Genomic DNA, 12,263 nt, shown 5'->3' with positions numbered 1-12,263 from the left:
GAGAAGAGTGGGTCAGCAGCCCCGGGGTGGGTGAGAAGAGTGGGTCAGCAGTCCCGGGGTGAGTGAGAAGAGTGGGTCAGCAGCCCCGAGGTGGGTGAGAAGAGTGGGTCAGCAGTCCCGGGGTGGGTGTGAAGAGTGGGTCAGCAGCCCCGGGGTGGGTGAAAAGAGTGGGTCAGCAGCCCCGGGGTGGGTGAGAAGAGTGGGTCAGCAGCCCCGGGGTGGGTGAGAAGAGTGGGTCAGCAGCCCCGGGGTGGGTGAGAAGAGTGGGTCAGCAGCCCCGGGGTGGGTGAGAAGAGTGGGTCAGCAGCCCCGGGGTGGGTGAGAAGAGTGGGTCAGCAGCCCCGGGGTGGGTGAGAAGAGTGGGTCAGCAGCCCCGGGGTGGGTGAGAAGAGTGGGTCAGCAGCCCCGGGGTGGGTGAGAAGAGTGGGTCAGCAGCCCCGGGGTGGGTGAGAAGAGTGGGTCAGCAGCCCCGGGGTGGGTGGCAAGACTGGGTCAGCTGAGTGGAGATGCCGCTGGCTTGAGCACATTCTCCACACACTCGTCCTTGTAAAGTACTACTGTGAGGAAAAAAAACAAGGCCTTGTTACTTTCTCAGGAAGCTCCGCATCTTCTTAATATTACTTCATACACATCCACAGACAAAGGTCTCTTACAGAAAGTACCTGTAATCTTGCAAATAAAACGAGAATTAAAGCAAATAAAGCCACGTTTGGGGGAGGGAGGGGAGGAGGGTGACGCTAGGCTTTCACTTTTACTTTCAACGTGGAGTTTAAGTTTTATTTTTAATATATGACTGGCCGTGTCTTAGATAGAAACATGTGTTTCAAAGAAGAGTTTCTTTGACACGAGGACCTGGTAGTGGTTCTTGCTCCCACCTTCTCGTCGCTACTATCCAAACAGCTGACTGGGAGAAGGTGGGCCATTCACTTGTGTGTTTATACCAGTGCCTGCTGAGCCTTGCTCTTGTGTGCGTCTCCTCTTGTGTCTTCTCGCTCTTAGTCACTCGCCAACGTGTGTGTGTGTGTGTGTGTGTGAGTGCGTGCGTGCATGGGTGTGTATATGTGTGTGTGTGTTCTGCTCATGTGCGTATGTGTACTTGTATCAGCAGGAGGGACGATGGGTTTCACTTGAAAATCCGTATTGTCACCTCCGTCTGTAATCTACCTCGAGGGGAAGCCAAAATCAGCTAAACAGTCGTGTTGTGTGTATACGATTTGTCTAATCGCCCAAGGATATGGTGTTGTGCACGAACGTTGGCAAGGATACTCTCACAAACGTTGGCGAGGAACGTTCGTAAGGATACATCCTCAGCAGACGTTGGTGAGAAACATTTCTTCTGCGTCAGCACAGCGGTAAGTACCGGTAGCTTACAATGGTTCATCTTGTTCGATTTCAATTATATTATTATGTACTTAGCTATGGGTGCCTGCAGGATCGAACTTTAGCTCTTTGACCCCGTCTTTCCAATCAATAATTATAATATTAAATATTATGTCTATGTATGTCACTGGACATCCTCTCAAGAGTACTCTATATAAAATTGAACTGCAATGTTAATCCTGACCTTAAGCGTTAGAGGGTTGTAAGAGAACCCATGGGCACCACACGAGAAACAAATATCCTTCTGATATTCCAAGAGTGCGACTTATCCAAGGTAGAAATACTCAGCAAATCAACGGGTCCTAAACTGTTGAATGATCTCCCAATGAGATTAAAAACTACTTCTCTCAAACAGTTTAAAAGAAAAGCCAGGAACTACCTTATTGACGTAATTCGTGTTCCCAATTTTCCCTCACCTCTTCTCATCTTTCGTGTCCACCTGTGTTTTGCTGTAATTGGAAACATTAATTACTACACTTGTACTGTTGCTAAAAACTATCGTTTCTAACTACAATAGTTAAATAGGGATTATAACGTAATAGTGATGTCACACTATGTACATAGCATATACATTTTAAAACACAATATGTTATATCTTATTTTGGCTAGGTTAGGATAAGATAGATTAGGTTAGGTAAGGTTGGTTAGGTAGGTTAGGTTAAGTTAGGCTGGTTAGGTTAGGGTAAGTTAGATTAGGTTAGGTTAGGCTAGGTTTGGTTTGGTTAGGATAGATTAGGTTGTTAGGTTAGGTTAGATTTACTTAAGTATAGTAATGATGTAGGCAAGTGGAAACTGACTTGAGAGTGTATTCCCCTGCAAGTGTATCCTCTCCTGATACCTCCCATATCCAGCAGTCTCTCCTCCACCCTGTCAATACACGTATCTTATACGTCGTGATCATATTCCCCTCGGCTTCTTCGTTTCTATAACCACATAACCACAAGGATCAGCTCACTTAGCTCAGCTCTTAACCATTCTTCTCCGTGAGTTCCGAGGTCATGCCAACATGTTGCAAACGTTTACTTTCTCAACTTTTGTATATTTTCTTGATTACACGATGACGCAATACCAGCGCTGCATACTCATGAACTGGTCTCACGTACGTGATGATTAACATCCTGAATGACTGTTCCCAGGTGCTTCTTACTTGGGTGTACATGTGTACATGTGTATGTCTCACATGGTTTCCCTTAGAAGGGGTCAGGAAGCCTGTTACGGTTACCTCTACGACAAAGACAATATGCATGCAACAACAGTTGTTCAACTCCTGGACTCATATTTACTGCTAGGTGAACATAGTCATTAGGTAGACGGAAATGTACCCATACGTCTGTGTGCTCTCCGGGGATCGAACACGGGATCTTCATTGTTGTTGTTTCAGATTTAGCTACTCAGAACGAAGTGTCCATGTAACACAGGCTATGGTGAGCCCGTAAACAATGGGATCTTCAGTTGTGCACCAAAGATATAGAGTTATAGACTACTGTGCTACGTGCGTACACGGGACTGTGAATGTGGAGGTACGAGCGCGCGCACGGTGGCGCGTGTGTCAGCAAGGGAGATGAACGACACCAGTAGCAAATGACACTTTCACCATATTGATGGTTAGTGTGTGCAGCGTAGGTGACCAGCGTAGCCTAGTGGCTGCTGACAGCTGGCACCAGCCACGGTCTCCCTCATGTCCTCCTCCTAACACAGGCTACCATCTTAACCTAGTGGCTGCTGAAGGCTGACATACAACCTGTCCTCTTAAAAAGAACGTCGCTTTTGCACGTATGCGTTGCATAAGACCAAAAATTGTCGTACTAGAAAATGGAAGCGGCTCGCGAAAGTGACGTACTGTCCCGTTTTCTGTTTTGGGTCCTCTGGTAGGTTAGGACACTCTACTTTTACCGTTTTCTTGATGTTGGGAAATCTTAGGAGGACAGGCTGTGACATAAGCCACGGTCTCTCTCTCTCCTCTTAAGGCATGGAAAATGCATCCTGGTGGCATCTCCGTTTACAACGAATAGGGGCTAGTCCTATGTTGTTCGTTGAATCGAGGTAGTACTTAAGTACATATCAGTATTTAAGGATTGATAAGTTGTTTTCACCGTACTGTTCCCACTCCTTCCTCATAACACAATGTTTTTATAACGATAGCGTTATTTAACGTTATTACGTTGCACCGTTTAATTATTATTTTTGCTACTCGTTTTGACTAGCATTTGCTACTCAACAAACATGCAACAGCAACGTTAATTTTACGCTATAATAATAATAATAATAATAATTCAACTTTTGGGTTGCATTGTGGTTGCTGTATGTTGCTGAAGGCTGTTGACCTTGCACGGGTTGTAGATATTATCTAATTATTATGGGCTTCAGGGGACAGGTTAGGTGTGATGACGGCTTCATGTGGCTCCTGCTCTCCAAGAGATTGTCTTACATTGTTCCAGTTCTGCGTTGTTCTTGATCTTGACAATGTGAGGTAGCAGCTACCTTTCCCAGTGTGTGCCAGTTATACCATCTTGAGTATTCTGCCCGAAACGCTTTGCGTAATAGTGGCTTTAGGCATTGTATGTACTAGCTCTATCTATAAAGCCAACAAACTTTGTAAAATCTCTTTATGTATGTACCTTTACCTAAATAAAAATTATTATTATTATTATTATTATTATCGTACATCTCTGATACGTACATCTCTCTGCAGTTGATACGCACTTTTATCCTATCTGGCGATGTTAATGAGTCCTGTAGCATAATACTTATTTATCAATGACTACTAGAAATTGAGGGCTAGCACTTTATGTCCCGCCTACTAGCCTTGATGTACATGTTGCGTTATAATTAAAGTATTCTGGCGTTCGATTTGTTTGTCGAATCTGGCCTTAATGTTGTGGATGGAGGCGGCTTCCACAACTTATTCTTTTAGTGCGTTCCACCTGTTGACCACGAGTACAGGGCACGAGAACTTACATTTTTTCGACTCATTTAAGTTTCCAGCTTCAGCTTACGTCCTCTTGTCCTACTTTCTCTTAAATGAGGCTGTCCCTGTTAATTCTCTTCAGTATCATATATATTGCGACCATGTGAGTACAAATAGGTATATGTACTCACCTATTTGTACTCACCTAATTGTGCTTGCGGGGGTTGAGCTTTGATAGGTAAGTACGGCATCAGCTGATGATGTCAACACACACTCTCCTAGTTGGTAGTGGCCGCCATATTTGGGTCACATTATATGTTGCTTCTCTGTATTCACCTAGTTGTGCTTGCCGGGAGTTGAGCTCTGCTTGAACTACCTCGACTCGGCCACCCTCTTAACGGCCAATCAATCAACTGTTACTAACTACTAACTAATTTTTTCACACACACACACACCCCCCAGGAAGTAGCCCGTAACAGCTGTACAACTCCCAGGTACCTATTTACTGCTAGGTAACATGGGCATCAGGGTGAAAGAAACTTCCCATTTGTTTTTTGCCATCGCCGGGAATAGAACCCTGATCCCCAGGATTATGAGACCTGAGTGCTGTCCACTCAGCCACTAGGCGCTCTGTCTGTCTGTCTGTCTGTCTGTCTGTCTGTCTGTCTGTCTGTCTGTCTGTCTGTCTGTCTGTCTGTCTGTCTGTCTGTCTGTCTGTCTGTCTGTCTGTTTGTCTGTCTGTGAGTCTCTATGTCAGTGAGATGGTGGTGACGGGTAAGATTGATAGTGAGGAGACGATGGTGACATCTGGGGATGAGGGGAAGCTGGGGTTAACATTATCATGAGGTGAGTGTCATTAGCTATGTGAGGTGATGGTGAGGGCACGATTGTGTCACACAACGACTCTTTATAAAGGGCTCAGGAAATGACAAGTTTCTTCCACTCATACAAAAGTACAATATATTCTTGTCTGATTTAATCCCATCATGAACAGTTATATAAATATTTATAGTGTTTTGAATATGTTATTTAACACTGTTGAATGCAATTTTGTTCCTAGGAACCGTCAAGAGAAAACTGTATAGTGTACATATTAATTTGTTTACACTTGATAGTATTATCGTTTTATCAGGCTTTTGACAGTTATTTTCTTGTTTTTATTGATTCCCTTTGTTCTTGTAAGTGCTTTATGTTTTCTGGTTATTCTTCCGTTATCCTCACTCACTCACTCACTCACTCACTCACTCACTCACTCACTCACTCACTCACTCACTCACTCACTCACTCACTCACTCACTCACTCACTCACTCTCACTTGTTTCCTGCGCATAACAAAATATTATCCAGCTCTGTGTCGCGGCTTAAACTCAGAATGTACAATGCCTTTGTGTTTCAATGTGAGCGTCAGGACCTGATTTCCTGTGTGGCAATTTGTGTGTGCATAACAAAAACAGTCTCATTTATACTTATTTATTTGTGTCTTGCACGGAAATACGAAACTTTCTATACGTATAGGAAAAATGTGTATATTTGTTTGTTGGTTTTTCCTGCATTTATTAAAACCCCGTTTAGGTATATTCGTATAGACATGACAGCCGATGACGCTGTTAAAATAATTTATTGCAAACACCTAAAAATGGAACACACACACACATATATTGCTCTAGAAACTACACGAAGACCTAGACAGACTGCAAGAATAATCCAACCGGTTCCACACTCTTATATATTCTAATACCTGCAAGAAGGATCACAAAAACACTGATCCAAGTATGCGGAACGCATATTCTAATACATGTACCCACCAATATTCTCATTGTATAACCGGTCTTCACTTCCTCAAGTTAAATACACCAGGTTAATAACACAGGAGCCAATCTCTAATCGTTAATGAAGCTAGTTAATAGGCTACACTCTTACATACGGGATAGGCTTGGTGTAAACATTCAATTAGCGTTATTTATAGGAGAGAGAGAGAGAGAGAGAGAGAGAGAGAGAGAGAGAGAGAGAGAGAGAGAGAGAGAGAGAGAGAGAGAGAGAGAGAGAGAGAGAGAGAGAGAGAGAGAGAGAGAGAGCGAGAGAGATTGACGGGTTACCTCACCTTGAGATATAGGAAGTAATTTCTAGAATTTCTTTAATTCTTATATTCCTAAGTAAACAAAGTGTTGAATTATCTTCTTTACATGATAGCATTCACAAACATGTTAAAAGCGATTGAAGCACTTACGAGGTGTTGTACTTTAGGCCTGTCAACATTGGGGGTGGGGGGTTATATCATGCTCGTGGCAGTCGCTGACCAATCGGCAAGTTTACTTAAGTAAACTCAAGTAAGGACTAAAGTAAACTCTCAGTTTATGTACACCGAGAAGCAAGGTACATCTCTCCTTAAGGAGTTGCTACCGTACAAAAATAGCTAAATTATCGCACCAAAAGGCTTATATCTAGGCAGCTTCCCTGTTGCGGTGGGGAATATTTAAGTATATTTCACGTTGTGGTGGAGAATATCTCCGAACTTTCCACCCACCTCTCATTGTGGTGGGGGAATACGTACGAAACTTCCCCGATGTGGTGGACAGTATAGGAAAGTATATGTCTCCCTCCTGTGTGGTGTGTAATATTTACGAACCTTCCCCTTGGTGGTGAATATCTACGAACCTCACCTCTCTCCCATTGTGGTCGGAAATATTTACGAACTCTCCCCGTTATGGCGGGAAATATTTACCAACTTTCCCCCCCGTTGTGGCGGGGAATATTTACGTACGCTTCCCATCGTTATGGGGGGAAATATTCACGATTGCTCTCCCGATGTGGCGGGGAATATTTACGAACCGTCCTCTTTGCAACACTGTACGAATGTGACAGTCACGAAATATTACGAAAGCTTACACCTTCACCCGTGTTGAAATTTTTATTTTTTCCATAATTTATCGTCAGATCATTTAATTATTTCAGCAACTTGATCCACTAAACTGTTTCGTTATTAAATAAATATCATAATCTTATTTTTGAACGTTGTATAAAGATAAATATTGAAGCATTTAGATAAAGGAATCACTAGACCATTAAAGCCCGCCAGTAAGAGAGAGAGAGAGAGAGAGAGAGAGAGAGAGAGAGAGAGAGAGAGAGAGAGAGAGAGAGAGAGAGAGAGAGAGAGAAGAGAGAGAGAGAAGAGAGAGAAAGAGAGAGAGAGAGAGAGAGAAAGAGAGAGAGAGAGAGAGAGAGAGAGAGAGAGAGAGAGAGAGAGAGAGAGAGAGAGAGAGAGAGAGAGAGAGAGAGAGAGAGAGAGAGCGCGCAATACAAAATAGATTGTGATGTTTAGAATAAAAAAAAACGACATTTTGCCTATCTCATGATACTGAGTCAGAGATTATCCTGCTCTTAGCATTCTCTTCTATTTCACTCTTAACCTCCCCCCCTCTCCTGTCTCTTTTCCTTCCTCTCTCTTCCTCCCTCTCTCCTCCTCTTTCTCAACTCCTCACCATCCAAACTCACCTTCTCTATTCCATTCTCCATCCCTCAATCTTTCCAATTTGGGATAGCCTCTTGTTGGACCCTCGTAATTTGTATACAAATCTACTTTTATACAATAGTAGTGTATTCCTAATGCATACTTGTATACGGTTACCAATATATAATTGTTAACAAAGAATACCTTCATGTTTCTGATCCAATAAACCCCCGCTCTAGTTATCGTAGACAAAGTGGCCCAAAAAATATAATTTTAAATTCCTGTTAAGTTCAATCGGTCACCCGATGAACCTGTTTTAATACAGTGATCCGTTGAACCTGTAACCTTACGGCTAACCGTTGAACCGGTTATCTTAGTGTGAAGGCTAAACAGGAGAAAAATATTAGCAATTATAGTCACAAGAAACATGAAAACTATTGAAAGAAAAGGTGTGAAATGACTGCCACTATAGTGGCCTCCTGTTGTACTGGCTGACTTGCCACTACAGTGGCCTGCTGCTAAAGTGAACATTGTCTAGCATTTTTCTTTCTCTGCACTTTCATAATGAATGTGGTGATGCAGGGAAGGAGGTTATCTCTTGAGGTTATCTTGAGATGATTTCGGGGCTTTAGTGTCCCAGCGGCCCGGTTTTCGACCAGGCCTCCACTCCCAGGAAGCAGCCCGTGACAGCTGACTAACTCCCAGGTACCTATTTACTGCTAGGTAACAGGGGCATCAAGATGAAAGAACCTCTGCCCATCGTTTCTCGTCGGCGCCCGGGATCGAACCCGGGACCACAGGATCACGCGTCTAGTGTTCTGTCCGCTCAGCCACCGGCTCCCTAACCGGATTAGGAATGTGGTGAAGCTTGTTTTGTTTAGCTGTAACTACAGGTCGTCAGAGTGTTTACATTATCATGATATTGCTTTATTAACACACACACACTTATAATAATAATAATAATAATAATAATAATAATAATAATAATAATAATAATAATAATAATAATAATAATTTTATTTGAAAATATATAATTACATCAGAAACATGATACAGCGGTTAATTAGTAGCTACATAAAATTTATATTGAATAAAGAATATTTATGTAAATGACGTTCTGCGTGAGGAACAGGATTGTGCATATGAATGTTTAATGATAACGTGATAAGACAAGTAAGGCCCAGAAAGAGTTTGATGTCTTGGAGGGGCTAAGGTGAGAGGAGTTGAGTTTGTGAGTTGAAATACATCGTGAGTCATGATATTTGGTGGAATGGGTAAGAGCTGGGTACCCAGGATAGGAGAGGGGGATGGGAGGGCAGTTGGGCAAGTGGAAGAGATAGGTGAAGGGGGAGGTTCAAGAAAGGTCATTTGAACTATTAAGGTTCATGGGGATGAAGGACCCAACAACGGGAGAGGAGGTACTGGAGTGGTAACTGGTTGTTGGGGGGTGGGGAGTAATACGGAATGGGTGTTAGGGGGGAGGATTAGTGTGGGGGGTGTGGGTGTGGATCTCATGAGGCAGAACCTGGTTGGCCTCTTGGTGCATAATGAAAGTGATTGTATGAGGGGACTTTTTTTTTTATTACTCATTCGTAGCCTAGCAGTCAGGGGGCAGGAACTGATTTATATCACGTGTTTTAAGGGCTATTCATGCCCATGCCACCTCTTGGGTGGCTTAATCTTCATCAATCAATCAACACGTAACTGTTATACCACATTTTTTACTGATTTACGAAAGCGCAAGTGTCAGGTAAGTCCATACGGGCTCAACATAGCTCGTGTTACTTGGAACTTTTTATTCCGAGTAGCTGAATCTAAAACAACAACTGACTTAGCGATATATTTAAACTTTGTAAACATGTTAACATGCTTTTATAATATAATTTTTATGTTCGATATAGCCTCAAATTAGATTGGTTACGGCAGCCTGAGTTCTTTCTCGTTAAAAGCGGTGAATTGTCTGATACTAGTGAGGTGGCTTTGATCATCTGAACTATTGGTCATAGTTCGCATTTTCTCGCGCGAACAGCCGGATCGGCTGGTGTTCTAAAATTCCCACAACGGTAACAGGGGAATGTTCCTGTTCTCAGGAACAACGCCAGAATAGTTACATTATAACCCAACTGGTACAAAGGCTGACATAAAGGGCTAGACCCTAGTTCCCCAGTATTCACTGACAGGTAACGGGATATCACTGAGTTCCCACAACGGTAACTGGGGATGTTGGTGAGTTCCTTGCTACTGTAAGAATAGCAGATGGCGTTCAGCCATAATGTCATTGTAACTGGGATTGAAATTGAACAACAGAAAGTGAAAGCTCCTTTGTCATGTGATCTCTTTGTCATACAATGCTTCTCAAACATTTATATTGCATTTATTTTTTTGTTTAAATGAAAAGCAGACAAAATTATAATAATCCTCATAATAATAATAATTGGGCATGGCACCAATACCAAACTATTTATTTGGTGTTTTAGCTTCCAGCGAGGACTCCACCCGGTGTACAATAAGTACAAAATTATATTTAATACCGCATTTAACAACAGTATTTATATAAATTGTACCCCGCATAAACCTCATGGCCCAACATGGCCCCTTCATAAGAGAGAACGTGTTCGCTCTATGCGTAGATACGCATGAAATCAAGGAACCGAATATATGAAGGCTCTGGTATACAACTCCTAGTTCATCCTGTTCCTTACTTGATAGTTATCTATCATTGAATTTAGTTTATTCCTCATGGATACTTTTAATTAAGTCATCAAATAAATGAGTTCCTAGGGTCAGGCTTCAGATAAGCTGATGTAGGATAACAGATTAGCTTAGAGTTTCTAAGCTTAGAGTAACAACTTAGAGTTTCACAGGAATATTATTGATATTCCTAATAAACCAAGCCTTAGTTTAAAGAGAGAGAGAGAGAGAGAGAGAGAGAGAGAGAGAGAGAGAGAGAGAGAGAGAGAGAGAGAGAGAGAGAGAGAGAGAGAGAGAGAGAGAGAGAGAGAGATAGATAGATAGATATGAGGGGGGGTATGGGTGGTGACTGGCAGTACTGAGCTGTGAATGTTCCGCCCACAAACCTGTTTATCGTTTATTGCTAAACCGGTCTGGAGGAAGGAGCTTTACTACAATGGTCAGTATAAAGTAGTAGTTGTAGTAGTAATAGTATTAGCAATAGTAATATTAGTTATAACAATGGTACAATAGTAGTATGTGTAGCAATAGTTGCTGCAACACACACACACACACACACACACACACTTGAAGGGTTACCTGGAGGTGGCTGGGTCTCTCTCTCTCTCTCATAACATGCAATATTATGAACATCAGAAACATAATTTATTCTCTGGGAAAGAAAACCCATGACATCAAACTTTTTCCGGCTTGTAACGGCCAAGTATGATGATTTTTCTTTTTACTGTGTAAAATTGGGTGATGCTAACTAGAAGCATCTGCCTTCCAACCTTGGTAGTTGTTGTTATAGATTCAGCTACTGGGAACAAAAAGTTCCAAGTAGCACGGGCTATGGTGAGCCCGTAGTGGACTTACCTGGCACAGGAGCGGGGCTGTAACTTGATCTTTCACCAACCTTGGACAGACATTCTATTATATATATGTACTCACCTAGTTGTGCTCGCGGGGGTTGAGCTCTGGCTCTTTGGTCCCGCCTCTCAACTGTCAATCAACAGGTGTACAGGTTCCTGAGAACCTATGTGTGTGTACTCACCTAGTTGTGCTTGCGGGGGTTAAGCTTTGGCTCTTTGATCCCTCCTGTCAACTGTCAACCAACTGGTGTACAGATTCTGGAGCCTATTGGGATCTATCATATCTACATTTGAAACTGTATGGGGGTCTTCTTCCACCACATCACTGCCTAATGCATTCCATTTGTTGACTACTCTGACATTGACACAATTCTTTCTAATGTCTCTATGGCTCATGTGTGTATGTGTATATTTTTGGTATAAATTTGTGCTAACGAAAGTTAATTTCATCTTCTAATAATTTTTTGTTGTTAGAATAATAATAAAAAAATATTATTAAGCAGGTGCTTGACTTAATAGACAACGTTCACACATTACTTAACATGCACAAATGTGTAACCTTATACTGGCCGAGGGAAAGTGTTATATAGAAGTGCTTGAATCATCTGGGTCAGTTGGCCAATAGCCCCACCAGAGTGTCTGGCTCCATGACATAAGCTCTTGGATAGCTTCTTGAATCATCTGTAAATATCAAGAGTCCTTTGAGTCTTACATAATTTGTTACACTATTGGGTACATAGTCTTGCCGGCTTGGTGCCTTCTTTTTGGATTACTTACTTGCTACTGTTTGGCCGAAAGTTGCTAGGAATCTTTCACTATAAGGTGTCCAATCTTCTTGCTGATGAATTGAGAAATGTAAGACCTTGACAATACCTTGTTTCGTGTAGTAATGCTTTACATAACCTAACCCACACGTGAAGTGATTTGGTAAGTGTCCAGGGCGGACCGAAACGTCGTCACTTTCATTAATTTAGTATGTGGAGGT

The 12,263-nt window shown here is 42.3% G+C and overlaps 1 protein-coding gene across 2 annotated transcripts in view; it reads left to right on the top strand.

Annotated features, from left to right (window-relative positions):
• Positions 1–1,032: 1,032 nt before the first annotated feature.
• Positions 1,033–12,263, top strand: part of LOC123769872 (sphingomyelin phosphodiesterase) — a 52,232-nt gene continuing 41,001 nt past the window's right edge. For both annotated transcript variants that reach the window (XM_069301212.1, XM_069301211.1), the window contains exon 1: positions 1,033–1,352. The gene's annotated coding sequence lies outside the window, so the exon portion shown is untranslated. The remainder of the gene's footprint in view (positions 1,353–12,263) is intronic.

This window comes from Procambarus clarkii, chromosome 45, assembly GCF_040958095.1.
Source record: "Procambarus clarkii isolate CNS0578487 chromosome 45, FALCON_Pclarkii_2.0, whole genome shotgun sequence".
NCBI lineage: Eukaryota > Metazoa > Arthropoda > Malacostraca > Decapoda > Cambaridae > Procambarus > Procambarus clarkii.
The sequence above is the reverse complement of the archived record's forward strand: the minus strand, read 5'-3'. Positions and strand labels throughout refer to the sequence as shown.